Source organism: Armigeres subalbatus, chromosome 3 (assembly GCF_024139115.2).
Source record: "Armigeres subalbatus isolate Guangzhou_Male chromosome 3, GZ_Asu_2, whole genome shotgun sequence".
Taxonomy (NCBI): Eukaryota; Metazoa; Arthropoda; class Insecta; order Diptera; family Culicidae; genus Armigeres; species Armigeres subalbatus.
In genome coordinates, this window is record NC_085141.1 from 257,868,989 (window position 1) to 257,882,964 (window position 13,976).

The 13,976-nt window shown below is 41.2% G+C and overlaps 1 long non-coding RNA gene across 1 annotated transcript; it reads right to left on the reverse strand.

Moving 5' to 3' along the window:
- Positions 1-10,420: 10,420 nt before the first annotated feature.
- On the reverse strand, positions 10,421-11,556 carry LOC134219208 (uncharacterized). The gene is made up of 3 exons (XR_009981516.1): positions 11,177-11,556; positions 10,791-11,113; positions 10,421-10,667 (listed from the first exon to the last, which is right to left on the reverse strand). It is a non-coding gene; the product is annotated as an uncharacterized LOC134219208 (long non-coding RNA).
- Between the last annotated feature and the right edge of the window lie 2,420 nt (positions 11,557-13,976).

Consider the following 13,976-nt stretch of genomic DNA (forward strand, 5'->3'; position numbering starts at 1 on the left):
TTTTGGTAGAATAATTTCAATGGTTACAGCTCCACTAGCGTTTACTGTAAAAACCTTCAGAAAATGCCTCGGATATTTTTTTGAAATTCCTTGGGATTTTTAAGGAACTCGTTCAGAAGTATCTTAAGGAAAAGTTTAGAAAACACCTGGAGGACCTTTTTTCGGATATTTTGCTTTTAAGAATTCTTTGGAAATAATTTAGAAACTGCTTTGAAAAATCCATTCAGGAATCCTTCGTCTATTCTTTCAAGAATTCCTTTAGCAAAAATCCTTCACAATTCACTCTTCACTTTTTTTTTGCAAATCGCTTCAGGTTCCCTTTCGGGAATTTCTTAAAGAAACCATACGAAAAATCGTCCGGAAATTCGTTTTGAAATTCCTCCGGGAATTCTTTTCGATTTTTATCTTGGAAATTCCTACAGAAATAATTTAGAAAATTGCTAATCATTCTTATGGACACTCTTTTAGCGATTTCTTTGAATAATTCATTGGAAAACTGATCCCGAAATTCCTTCGGAAGTTCCTCCAGGAATTGCTTTGAAAAATCCTAACCAGGGTTTGCAGAAATGGCTCTCAATAGATAACGAACGGATGTTATCGATGTGCGGACATTCAGAGGTCGTTGTCAGTAAAATTCGATCACGGTTGTCAACTGTATCGAACGAAAGATCACAGCGAACGATGCGTTACAATATCCAGCGATTGTCGGCGGAAGAAGTATCGGCTGAGTACCGTCAGAAGCTCGACGAACGGATAAGTGCAATCATAGATTAGTGACAACATCGACGATCTATGGGAGTCGATCCATGGAGCGGTGAGCAAACCAGCACGAAAAGTGGTAGGCACTGCACAGAGGCGACCCAGGACGGGTTGGTTCGATGTGAAGTGTCAGAGAGTGACAGACAAGAATAATGTTGCCAAAAGCCGGATGTTGGTGTCGGGTACCCGTTCGAATAGAGATCGGTACAAGGAAGCAAGAACAGCCGAAAACGAACCCACCGCAGGAAGAAAAAAAGAGTACGAAGAACAAGTTATTAGTGAGGCGCAGGAAAAAATGGAGCAGAACGATATGCGGAGGTTTTATGAGTCTGTCAATGGCGTGCGGGGAAAGACAGCGCCATCTCCCGCCATGTGCAACGACCAACAAGGGAATTTGCTGACAGATAAAACCGAAGTGGCTGTCAGGTGGAAGCAACACTTCGAGACTTTGTTGAATAGAGGAAGTGACGGTGCATCGGTGAACAGAATAAATATTGTGGAGTCATCTACACTAGATGAGATTAAAAAACGAGCAATGGGTAATGTTTTTAACATAACCGCGAGTAGACGTAGGACTTGTATAAACGTAACGTATTAACATTTAGTTTCTAACTTTTGGATCTATGGAGTCTGATTAAAGAAATCGATAGTGGAAACGTCAACTTCCATGCTGTATAGAATTATTAGTAATTTGTTTATTCAAAACTTCTGGAAATTGCTTGGAAATTGCTTCTGCTGATTGTGCATCTTTAATTGCTAATGCCTTCTGCGAATAAAGGTAAGTAATTATTTTAATTAGGGGGGTCCCGTAGCGTAGTTGGCTACACGTTCGCCTTATAAGCGAATGGTCATGGGTTCGATTCCAAGCCCCTCCACCTAACCCTCGTCAGTCGCCGGATCCGCAGCTCATTCGGTGGCGTTTGGGGTACGCGCCTTACCGTCACGGCTGCCTGATGACGACTGACAGCTTGTTCTTCTCGGAGGCATTCCTCCAACGTTACCCGGATTAAATGGCAACCGAACAAAGCAACGATGATTGGATACACGACATGGACACACGGACACAATGGACGCACGACAAAGATGAACTGGCAACGACAACAATAACGAGTAACGGATATCTAGAAATAGATTCTGTGTGGATTCTGTACAGCAGAATACCACAGTAGATCACGGCACAGTAGCGGTTAAGAACACAGAGTGCCTGCCAAATAAATATATGAATAAAAAAAATATTTTAATCAAATTTTTATTTTCATCAGCGTAGTTGATTTTTTTTGCTGGGGAATCAGAACTGTTATAGTATAACTATGTTTTAATATACGTGTCGTTTAGTACCAAGCATAACTTAACATCTTCCTCTTCTTCTTCTTATTGGCATTACATCCCCACACTGGTACAGAGCCGCGGTTTAGTGTTCATTAAGCACTTCCACAGTTATTAACTGCGAGGTTTCTAAGCCAGGTTACCATTTTTGCATTCGTATATCATGAGGCTAGCACGATGATACTTTTATGCCCAGGGAAGTCGAGACAATTTCCAATCCGAAAATTGCCTAGACCGGGACCGGGAATCGAACCCAGCCACCCTCAGCATGGTCTTGCTTTGTAGACGCGCATCTTACCGCACGGCTAAGGAGGGCCCCACTGCACAACTTAACATATGGTCAGTCAAATGACATGACTCGTACCCATCCCGGGATCATGTGGATTATGAAACCAATCACTTTTCGTGGATGAGCAGACCAAATCTCTCTAAGTTTATTCTTCTTCATCCACCACCGCTGCCCTCACTGCCTCCGCCATCATCGGCCTCTAGCCGTGAACTGCGAGCGATGCGATGGACGATTGCATCCATTGCAACCGACACCACTGCATCCGATCATCATCAAGCACAGAATGATAAAAAAAATGCGCCCACTTCTTTCATGCATATTCAGAGACCCACCGGCAGTTCTACCGCAGGTACCTGCTGTCACAAATTGTAATGACTCGCAGACGGCAGGCACTGCTTCTTTTATACACAAAGAAAATCTTCCGGTAAACCCGAAGGCCAGTAGAGATACCGCATTCTGATGTCCGTGTTAGGAATGCACAGAATTGGTTACATATGAAATTTTTGCTGGCTTTGACAAGAATTGAGATTTTCAATAGCTTATCGTTAATAATCTTAAGTTTCAATGAAATAGGCAAAATGCTGGAGAGTGTCCGAGTCGATTGATATATAAATCTTGAAAATCCATCTAAGGATAAAGGCGCTAGTAACGTTCAAAATCTTCCCTTCCAGCGTAACGCTCTCGATTTCCAAAAATCTAAATGACACCCAGTATAGTAAAAAAAGACGTAAGTCCTACGTCAAAAGCTGTTAAAGAGCTGAAAAACAAGACCGCTTGAAGAGTCCTTCGTCGGCGAATACCAGGCAGGTTTTCGTGAGGGCCGATCAACGACGGATCAAATGTTTACCCTGAGACAAATCCTTGATAAATTCCGGGAGTACAACTTGCAGACACATCATCTGTTTATTGATTTCAAGGCGGCGTACGATTCAGTGAAACGGAATGAATTATGGCAAATTATGCTTGAGCATGGTTTTCCGGCGAAGCTGGTACGGCTAATTCGCATAACGTTGGACGGACCGAAATCAAGTGTAAGGGATGCGGATGAAATATCGACGTCATTTGTTACCTTAGATGGATTAAAGCAGGGTGATGCACTCTCGAATCTACTGTTCAATATAGCGCTCGAGGGAGCGATTATGTGCAAAGAGCTGCTGATGTGCAAAGAAGCGGCACCATTATTACAAGATCGCATATGCTCCTGGGATTTACGGACGATATCGATATTATCGGGATTGATCGCCGTGCCGTGGAAGAGGCTTTTGTGCCTTTTAAGAGGGAGACAGCGAGGATTGGACTCACGATCAATACCAGCAAAACGAAGTCCATGGTTGCTGGCAATCAACGTAGGCTCATTAGTGGTGGTGGTAGCGAAATGGTGCTGGATGGTGCAAAATTTGAAGTGGTAGCAGAATTTCAGTATCTTGGAACATTAGTGACGTGCGATAATGATGTTACTCGCGAGGTGAAAAGGCGTATTGCAGCTGCAAATAGGGCTTATTACGGACTTCGTAACCAGCTTAAGTCCCGTAGACTGCAAACGAAGACAAAATTCGCGCTGTATACTACTCTGATTCTTCCGGTGGCTTTATACGGCCATGAAACATGGACGTTAAAAAAGGCTAATCAGAGAGCTTTCGGAGTGTTTTAGCTTAAGGTGCTGCGGACAATACTCGGCGGTAAACAGGAGAACGGTATCTGGCGGCGTCGCATGAATCACGAGTTGTTCCAGGTGTATAAAGGGCTGGATATTATTAAGCTTATACAACACGGCAGACTACGGTGGGCTGGTCACGTTGTTCGTATGCCGGAAGAACGTAAAGCGAAGATAATATTTAGTAGAGAACCCGGAAAAGGCCGCAGGCTTCGTGAAAGGTCGCGAATGGCGCTCAATGTTCAGGGCGACTGGAAGCTATTGGTCCAGGATCAATTGGAGAAGGAGAAGGATATTGGATATTGGAGAAGGATACTCCATTCGGCGTAGGTTCATCGAAGAGCTGTAGCCAATAAAGTTTCAACTAATTATCAGTGAATTTCATAGAAATTTTTTTGATATAAAAGCGGAATTACTCAGAGTTTACTCTAACGCATCTGATGCACGATTCGATCTTTGGTTTGAGCCCAAATTAAGAGTCAAAACGAGTTAGTAAAATTTTGCTTTAAAGCTTACTTTTGCTGGAAGAGACAAATAAAAATGGAATTCATTTTTACTTTTCTCGTTTTTATTCTGTAAAATAATTATCAAGAATGTACTATTTGTAGCCTATTCAGGTTACGACATTTATTATATGATAAAAAGTAACTTGATGCCAATGGTTATTCATTAAATTTATTTTTTCCACTCTAACACGTAATTATGCTTGTAATCTGGATAGGCTAACTTCTGAGCTCCTTAACTTGATTTAGGTATTAGTTGCATTGTCTCATCCTGTCGTTTTACCATTTTCTATACGAATTCCATTTCCTTATCGCCCTAGAAGGCATTGTCTTGTACTTTGTGTTTGTACCGTAAACCTGCTACTATAGACAAAGGCCTTTGCGCTCCATTTGGACAGCATGTTGTCAGGGATTTTAGGAACAACTATTCTGAAACCGGGCTTCAACATGTTTTGATAAACAGAATAGTTTGTAAAGCAATAACGTTCCCTGGCAATACTATTATATTTCGATATTTTAGCAACAGATCTTTAAATTTCATTCGAATGAATGGAGTCGACTAGTTACGTCTAGCTACGCCAGTGCCGATAGGGTGGAGAAATTTAAATTAGTTTAGTTTTGCTTGTTTGAAGGAATTTCGAAGAGGGTGCTGCCCGACGACAGCGACGACGACATGAGTATAGAACGTTTTCCATGTTCTCACTCCGCCTTTCAAACGGGAGACAATGTTGTTGTTAGTTGTTTTATTTAACTTTGTTACCGATTCCATTCTACCCATCCGCACGTATCAACACGGAAGAAAAAAAGTACCCAAAATTGAGTACTTTTAAACTTACTTTTGAGTTATTTTTTCTCTTCGCTTTCATCCACTCTTTCTTTTGTTGTCAAAAACAAAAGAGCCAAACAATCCAACGACGCCAGTTCAATACGGGAAGCCAATTTTGAGTTTTATTACCTGAGGTCGAAATTGAGTGAATTAAACATAAATTTGGGTCAATAAATTTTCCGTTGGGTACTTTTTTAGCATGGGAGTAAAGGCAAACTACTTCGACCCTACTTACTCAATTTTGGCTTCCCGTACGAATGTTCGAGGTTGGGTGAATTAAACTCACTATTGGGTAGTTTATTTCTTCCGTGAATGGTGGTCGGTTCGAGAGAGGGAACAGCAGCGTGGTGGTGGCATGCTTGCTGGCTGCTCGGTTGAAATGTTTATTTTCACAGCGATCATATCAAACAAATCACTTAACTCGTTTGCGTCGTGTGCCGGCAGCGGTTCTGCCTGCCGCGATGGCGTAAGAGGTCAGATCACATTTCAGTGATACACGAAACTATTTCAAAGACCTCTTCTGCTCCTATATCGTTTTGAGCAGGCTTTTCCCGCCGATAGGAAGAGTCAAGATTTATTTTTCTTTCCAATATTTTTTTTGTTTTGCATCCTTTTGTTTCCCCAGATTAAAGATAATAAATACAATAAAAATACTTCCGCAAGTAATCTCGGTGAGCTCTTTGTAGGTGGCTTGGGTGTTTGCTTTGCTTTTAAAGCATCTCAAGGCGACCGGAAAGATATGCACATGTTGAGCGCACGGTTCGGAAAAACTGTGGAAGGTTATCGGACGAGGGCAATAAATTGGGGAAGTGCAATCCATTAGCAGGTATTGCCTTTCATCTTTAGTTTGAAGTTAGCATTTCGATAAGTGTTTAGAAATTGTTTCCTGTAATCGGAAGTAACGAAAGATTTAATTTATGTGAAGTTGGAGTTATGCTGGTATTCGAATTTTGGATTCATTAAGTTTGATAGTTATAAGTTCGAAGAGTCAAAGTTCTTAAATTCTTAATAATTAAAAACCACCGATATACAGGGTGTCTGCTAATTATCCGTACAGATTTTGATAATTTGCTTTTACAAAGCAAAAACAGACAATAAAAAAACTGAATCAGAAGCTAGGGTTACTGCTCCTGGACTTCATCTCATAGCTCCGATATTGGTCCTACGAAAAACAAAGCAATGAAAAGGTATTTGATTTGTTTATTATTTTTGTGATTTTTTTCAGCAGTGAGCATGCATGTTAGCAAAAAGTTGCGACGTAATTGGTGCCGTATTTTTTTTTGCTTCGCGATAAGATTAATATATGTACAGTGAGATTGAAAACGGAACAGTTCCCCTATATGGCCATAACAACTCAGCAGGCTGTAACAAATGTTTATTCTGGGAATACTGGGCGTCATTTCACGTATAAAAAACTTTTACTCTTTGTGAATGCTTTTTCCTGTTTTTCCGAACAAAAAGGAATTGCCTTCTTACTCATCGGATTTGGATTGAATTTATCATTCGGTATTCTTGAAATCAACCGCCATCAAAACACCAAAGATATTATCGAGACATTTGAAATCAAGTCATAATCGTCAAAAATGTCTGAAAAGTATTTGTATAGACACGTGTGGCCATCGTGATTTTTTCCAACACGGTCAAATGCAGGATACAGGGGTCATTTAAAAGTGAACAAATTCAGCTTGGTTTATGTAATCCTATTCCCTGTTATAGTAACATGCAATGCATGCTGGTTTTTTTTACAACACCCTGTAGGTATGTGCAAAGAAAGAGCTGCATGCCCTTCTAGTTCTTTTTTTATAACTTTGGATTTAAGGTTCATTTTGGATTTTTTTACATAACTGGTGAGAATTCAAAATGTCAATACGGATGAGCTCTATATCAATGTTGTTCCAAAGTAAAAAATTAAAATGGTGGACATAAAATCTAAAAATTATTCGATGAGCATAATAATGTTATAATATATAAGCATATTTCTAAGTTAAAAAAAACGAAGAGTTTTGGTCAAATGGTTAAAACACTAGAATTGGTTTTTTAGTTCGTTTAGTTAGTTTAGGTTTTTTTTTCTTACGATTTCCGAAGGACCGTATGGAGCCTGATTTTGCTCAAAAAACTTATTAATCGAAATCCCTTTGAAAGGAATGGAAAAAATCGATGGCGTGGCAGTTTATCTTGTTAATCAATGGCTGGAAATAGTAAGGACAGAAGTATCATCCCCTCCCTGCTGAACGATGGAAATCAATCACTTGGGGTGGGCCGTAGGACTTAGATCCGTAGAATGCCCGTTCGCCTTTGGCAAAGACACTTATCCCCTTATCCCCAAAGCAAGGTTTCCAGGGAACAAAATGAAAATATTAGATCACGTAATATAGTCCGGCCTCCTTCAGGAATCATACGAGTATTTGGAACAGCGACACACAAAGTGCTCTACGCTGTTTTCGGTGCAACAAACAGAAATCACAATATGACCGGAAATGATCTCCACCAAATTTGTAGGAGGGATACGTACAACGATACTGGCGGTGTTGATAAGAACGTCAATCGTTTTGTTTGCCGGGTGTGCAGCATAATCGAAAACGGCGACAGCTTTATCCGAGAAAATGTTACATTGACTGACCAAGCTCGGAGACTCCAAAGCCGATCTCTCTGTCTGAAATGGAACCATCAATGAACCGTGTCTCATGGTTCTGGAAACGTTTTGCGGTAAGCTCCAGAACGGACCTTCTCAATTTTGCCTCATCTGAAGCCGATGACGATGATTTTTTCGACACTGGCCGGTCACCAGTCAGCTATTCGCTCCATGCCAGTGGACTTGCGCCACTGAGAGGAGATCAATGCCGGTTACGTTTCGTAGGATCCGGTCAGCTTCGACGAGGAGAGGGATCCTGCTCTCACCTGATGTGACAGTGAAGGTGTCAGCTTTGTAGCAGGTAGCGGCAAGGACTCAATGCCGAAAAGAAGTGATGCCGGCATCCATACAAGCTGCTTCTGCGCCAAAATTTGGCCTATCTAAACCCATTTTGTCTAACTCCTGTGCGTATTGAAAACGGGCGGGAGGACGTTGACGAGATTAGGGTAGGCGGGGCATGTTAGCTCGAGGCCGTAAAGCAGGCGGCCATAAAAAGTAGCTTAGTCTACCTTTTGTCTTGTGGCTCTGTTGTTAGAACGATGCTACCGTGCAAGGGTTTTCATTAGACTTATGTGCGTCTTGCAAGCCACATTCACCGTCCACAATGAACGCATGAAGAGACGCTTCCGGTCGATATCGACTTCGAGAACCTGGACGATTTTCCGATTGGGAATAGTTTAATAGATGGCCCGCTAGCTGCTGGTGATGGCCACTGCAGACTATCCCGCATTGAAGAATATCTAAAAGCGAACAGGAATCTACCTCATCAGGACGCCAACCTTTATACATATATATGAATGTGTCATGGGTTTCAACTCATCAACTGCACATTTAAACAGAACCACCATTTTGTTTTGAACCGTTAACAAATATGAGTGCCCTTTCGCCTATCCCCTCGCCATCAGACAGAAGTCATTTTGCCTGGAAAAAAATATTTCGCCTGTTTCATGTTGAAGCGGTTCGCGGTGCACCTCCATCGCTTTCATTCGAGGTGAAATTTGAGGCTAATCATCTGGAAATAATTTAATACAGATTAAATATCTGTTGTGAATACCCGGTCTGTGTGTTATCTAAAATTATTCGGTGCAAGTTTCATGTGTCGGCCATTCAGAATAACGTAACCTCTTGAAATTGAAAAAAATAGTAAAATTTGCAGCGTCCGGTATAGCATACTTGAACGATCACATTCATTGTTCTTCTCATTCGTGAATATTTGGAGTAGATTTTACCTGACCTGTGGCATTTTGCCATAACAATCAGAACCAACGTAAGTGTGTACTGCGTTCGCAAGAAATTCCATATAGAGACCACTTTGTTTGTTTTTAGGATTTTGCTAAATGGGCACCTCGTGTGGTGCTAAGCGATTGGCGGCGTTCCCCTATCTAAATGTTTTCGCGAAGACTGCTGTCTAATCACACGCTAGTGGATTACAGTCGGCCAAACAAGGAGATGCATTTCGGCTAGTCCCAATCACAGTTTCTCTCGACCTGCACCATTGCAACTAAGTCCGTCGCCACTGCACCTGTGCAATTTGTCGCCACTACCCATGTCAATCTGTCCGCAACTACACGGAGATTTATTGTTTGTATTGCTGCGGGTGCCATCGTTGGCAAGGATCGGAGAAGATGGTGAGGATCGACTGTCGTATTATTATCGGCTGCCTTATATTTCAAAAGGAATCTGCTAAGGATTTCCGAAGGAAGCGTTCTCTCAGGAATCCGCTCAGAATTCTCTGAGAAAACTGCCTGAATTTCCTTAAAGCCAAACTTCGATGGACTCTGCACTGAATTCACAAACGAATCTGCCTGAATTCCCCGAAGGAATCTATCCAATATGTCCAAAGAAATCGGCATAGGCTTCCTTCGCAGCAGGGCCAGAAACAAGAAGCCGTTTTATAGGGAAATTTTGTCGAAGTATCCATCGCTCACTGTCCACAATGCAGCGGGTTTCAATGCTCATCGAACCGAACGAGAGTTTGTGGCTGTCCATGAAGCAGATAATCAAGAGTCCAATTTATTATTTATACATTAGAAATGTACAAATATAACGTAGAAATAAAAATTAAGAATAAAACTAAAATAATATTTTGTTATCAAACCGAAAACAAAGAATGAAATTTTGAAAAATGCTGAGAAGAAGAATCGAGGTACCCATGCCACAATCATATCTAGTAAAAATCTAGTAGAGGTGTAGTACCCATATCTAAGAGATATCTATTCGCTATCTAAGAGACCATAACTGTCAAATCCCTTCCGGTTCAAACGGTCTACTCGTCTAAAATTTGAGGTAGACACCGGTTTAAACGGTTGTTGCATTTGAGGCGGATTTGAGGTCGGACAGGTGCTAGACATCGAAGACAAATATCTAGGAGACTCATTTTTTTGTCTCAGAGATATCACGGTAGAAGTCTAGAAGATCTTTCCGAGCGGGTTGTTGTGAGTAAATCGGTTAAGCATAAGTGCCCGAAAAATGAGTAATTCTCTGTCTCAACATTAGCCACAATCTCAAGCTGTAAATGTTTGTGTCTCCTAATTTCATGCAGGAATCGTTCATCTAATAACAGCACCACCCGTTTCGAAAACTACAGAAGCACTGCACTTCGTTACCTGAGCCTGAGGTATGTGAAGCCAGTGAAGTCAAACAATATTTTACCGGTGCTAATGAAGGTTCCACGATGGCTGTAATTAGTAGACAGGAAAATTTACGCTACATAAATAATGGTTTCACCAAACTATAAAATTCATGGCATTGTAAGTAAGCAACATTGTTTTACAGAAGGAAGAAAACGTGAAAGTACTCACCTGTTCGATCTTCTGCATCAAGCCCGTGAAACACCTCTAATCTCTCAGGTCTAATCCACTCTCTTCTCATGCCTCTGTCTATAAGCAATCCGTGCTATGCTGCTAATCGGGTATAGAATATCCGTTGTGTACGTCATGAAGCATTTTCATTGAAGCTGGCAGGCTTTATGCAGAAACAACGGCATTTCCCCAGCAGCTCAGGTGAATGCGAGAAATAAACAGAAACACCACTTCGTCGGCTTCGATTAGTTCCGCAAAACAACTGACAGACCCGGACAGATGTAGCAATTCAGCCTAACTTGATGTGCATTATGAAGATCCATCTGAAAACAATCAGAATTATTGAAAATTGTGCTCTTTTGAAAGCGATAAAAACTTATTTATACCAGAGAAAGTTGTTTTCCGACGGAATCTATCCGTCGCCGTCATGGATATGCAAGAAATGCATTCGCAAATTTGCCGGATGAAATGTAAAAACGGGGTAAATTTTATTTGACCAAATCACCGGAACCTGCAGATACTAATTCACGCCTTCAAACTGCAGAACTGTCTCGACTGACTTGACTGACTCGACTTGGTGAAAAAATATGGCGACGAAAAAAGCGCGAGGTTTTGCGAGTCGAACCGCTTGATTGTTTGGCAGTATTAGTGTACCGGTAGCACACACATGCACGATCATGCTTGGTTCAAGCGCAAGATGAAATTGAAACTTGGCTAAGGTGGTTTGCGTCCTATTCAGGTAGATTCCTGTTCGCTTTTAGACATCCTTCCGTGCGGGATGTTATCCGCATTTGGGTAGGCAATTATTTTGTCAGTTTCACGGTAAATCGCAGTGGGGAGCTGAGTAGTTTTATCTCGTTTTAAATACTGGAGTCTGGAAATATTTCCTTATAGCTAAGGAAGGGTCAAAATCTCACTGTAGGTGGATTAATCTGGGTTTTTTATTTATACTAAAAAAGACTACTGGCCCTTTGGCAGCACGGTGCGGCTAGAAGTTCTTATGCCGAGGTGAATTTTTGTTTGGTTTGAGGATACATTTTTAAATGTATTCTAATATGTTTATATTAGGGGCCCTCCTTAGCCGTGCGATAAGACGCGCGGCTACAAATCAAGACCATGCTGAGGGTGGCTGGGTCCGGTGCCGGTCTAGGCAATTTTCGGATTGGAAATTGTCTCGACTTCCCTGGGCATGAACGTATCACCATGTTAGGCTCATGATATACGAATGCAAAAATGGTAACTTGGCTTAGAAACCTCGCAGTTAATAACTGTGGAAGTGCTTAATGAACACTAAGCTGCGAGGCGGCTCTGTCCCAGTGTGGGAATGTAATGCCAATAAGAAGAAGAAGAATATGTTTATATTAGTTCTAGTGAAATGAACAAATAGCAATGATTAAAGTGCGTGTTTATTGTGTGGTAACTGCTTCAAGCAATGATTGTATCGAGAACTGTGACGATTTTCAGGTAGGTGTTTATATGAAAATACCGTTTTGTAAAAGTGGAAAGATTCACTCCGGCTCAATGGTGGTGTAACAACGGAGCGAATGATCGGAATCTACATTTTTATTTCCTATAGCAGACCCGACAAACTTCGTTTCGCCTAAAATTCATTTATTCTCTGATTAGATCTCGAGTTATGCAGAAAGTTCTGTTTCATTTGTATGGGAGCCCCCCTTTCCAAAGCGGGGAGGGGTCTAGAACCATGTTAAGAACCTTCCCCGGCCGCAAAAACCTATGCATACAAATTTTCACGCCGATCGGTTCAGTAGTTTCCGAGTCTATAAGGTTCAGACAGACAGAAATTCATTTTTATGTATATAGATAAAGATAATTGGACCAATTAGGAGTGAAATAGATGGTTGAAAAATATTGAGTATTGTGCGAAATTAATGGGATACTTTTTTTTAATATTATCAACCATAAACCTACGGCTTTCAAAAAGTATAAATCCTTAGTTTTCTGTGCAGTGAGCCGGGAATCGGGCCCATAGGCCCAAAAAAAAAATTCATTGTGGCGCCAAATCATAAAAAGTTTTTATGACGTTCTTAAGTTTTTTTTGCTGGTTGGTGGATTTTTGTTTTTTTTCTGCTGTTGTCTGGATAGATTTTTAAATTTTTGAAGTAGGATGACGTCCTTCGAGAAGATATGGGGTTATTATCCAGATTCAAATTTGAGATCGTCACGAAAAGTGGTCAGGAAGTATTGACTAATAACTCAGCCGTTTTTCAACAGATTTTAGAGATTTTGGTATCAATCGATCGACGAACTCTTTAAGATTTCACCCAACTATAGAAAACAATGGATTGAAGGCGCTAAACTATTGAAAAAATTGAATTTCGGCTAGTACTGATGAAAATCGGTAATCCTGTACGTGGACCGCACGCACAGACATCAAAATCGAGCAAATGCGATTTATTTTTAGATTGACCGTCGCCAACAGCAACAGCGCGCGGTTCCGGGTCATTGAGTGGCTGTCGGACCTCGGACAGCAGTAGCAGTCAAGTGAAATTTTTACGCATGGTTCGGACTAACGTTTGGTTGCATGAGTTAATAAAAAAAAGCGCATTGTGGGTTGAACATTGGTCATTTTCAGAATCTTCGTTTTATTCAAGAAAAAGTAGAGCCGAGACAAATTTTCTTCAAAGTGCGAATCATAATCGCTTGACGACAGTGGAAATTATTCGTCGGTAGTAGCGAAAGCGCTTGGGGGAGGGAGACCCTCCAATGATTCATTCACGTGGAATTCGCAGGGGGGTGTAATACGAATGAAGAAGAGAAGAAGAAGAAGATTTCGCAGTTGGAATATAGTGCCGTAGAATAAGAAGAAGAAGAAGAAGATGGGTCAGCCACATAGGTACTTTGGTTTTCTGAAGAAGTTCACTTGAGGAAAATACGCCGACGAAATATCCTTAGACATATCTAAGCTGTTTAACGGCACCACATTCGTCTCGCAGAGTTTGCTGAGCAAAAGTCTTCGTTTCCTCGGTCGGCAGAGGTCGCTATGATTTTCGTTGTTGTTACGAGCCCCTGAAGCAAGCTGATTTTAATCCTAATCGACCTTATGCCAGAAAGGAGGTACAGAAACATGCCTCGACTTAGGCGGTTCTTACTCTTATCTTCATTCTAGAGATAATTTTTGAAAGCTACGCAAAGTTGAATCCTTTCTGACAAAGTTGTATAAAATAC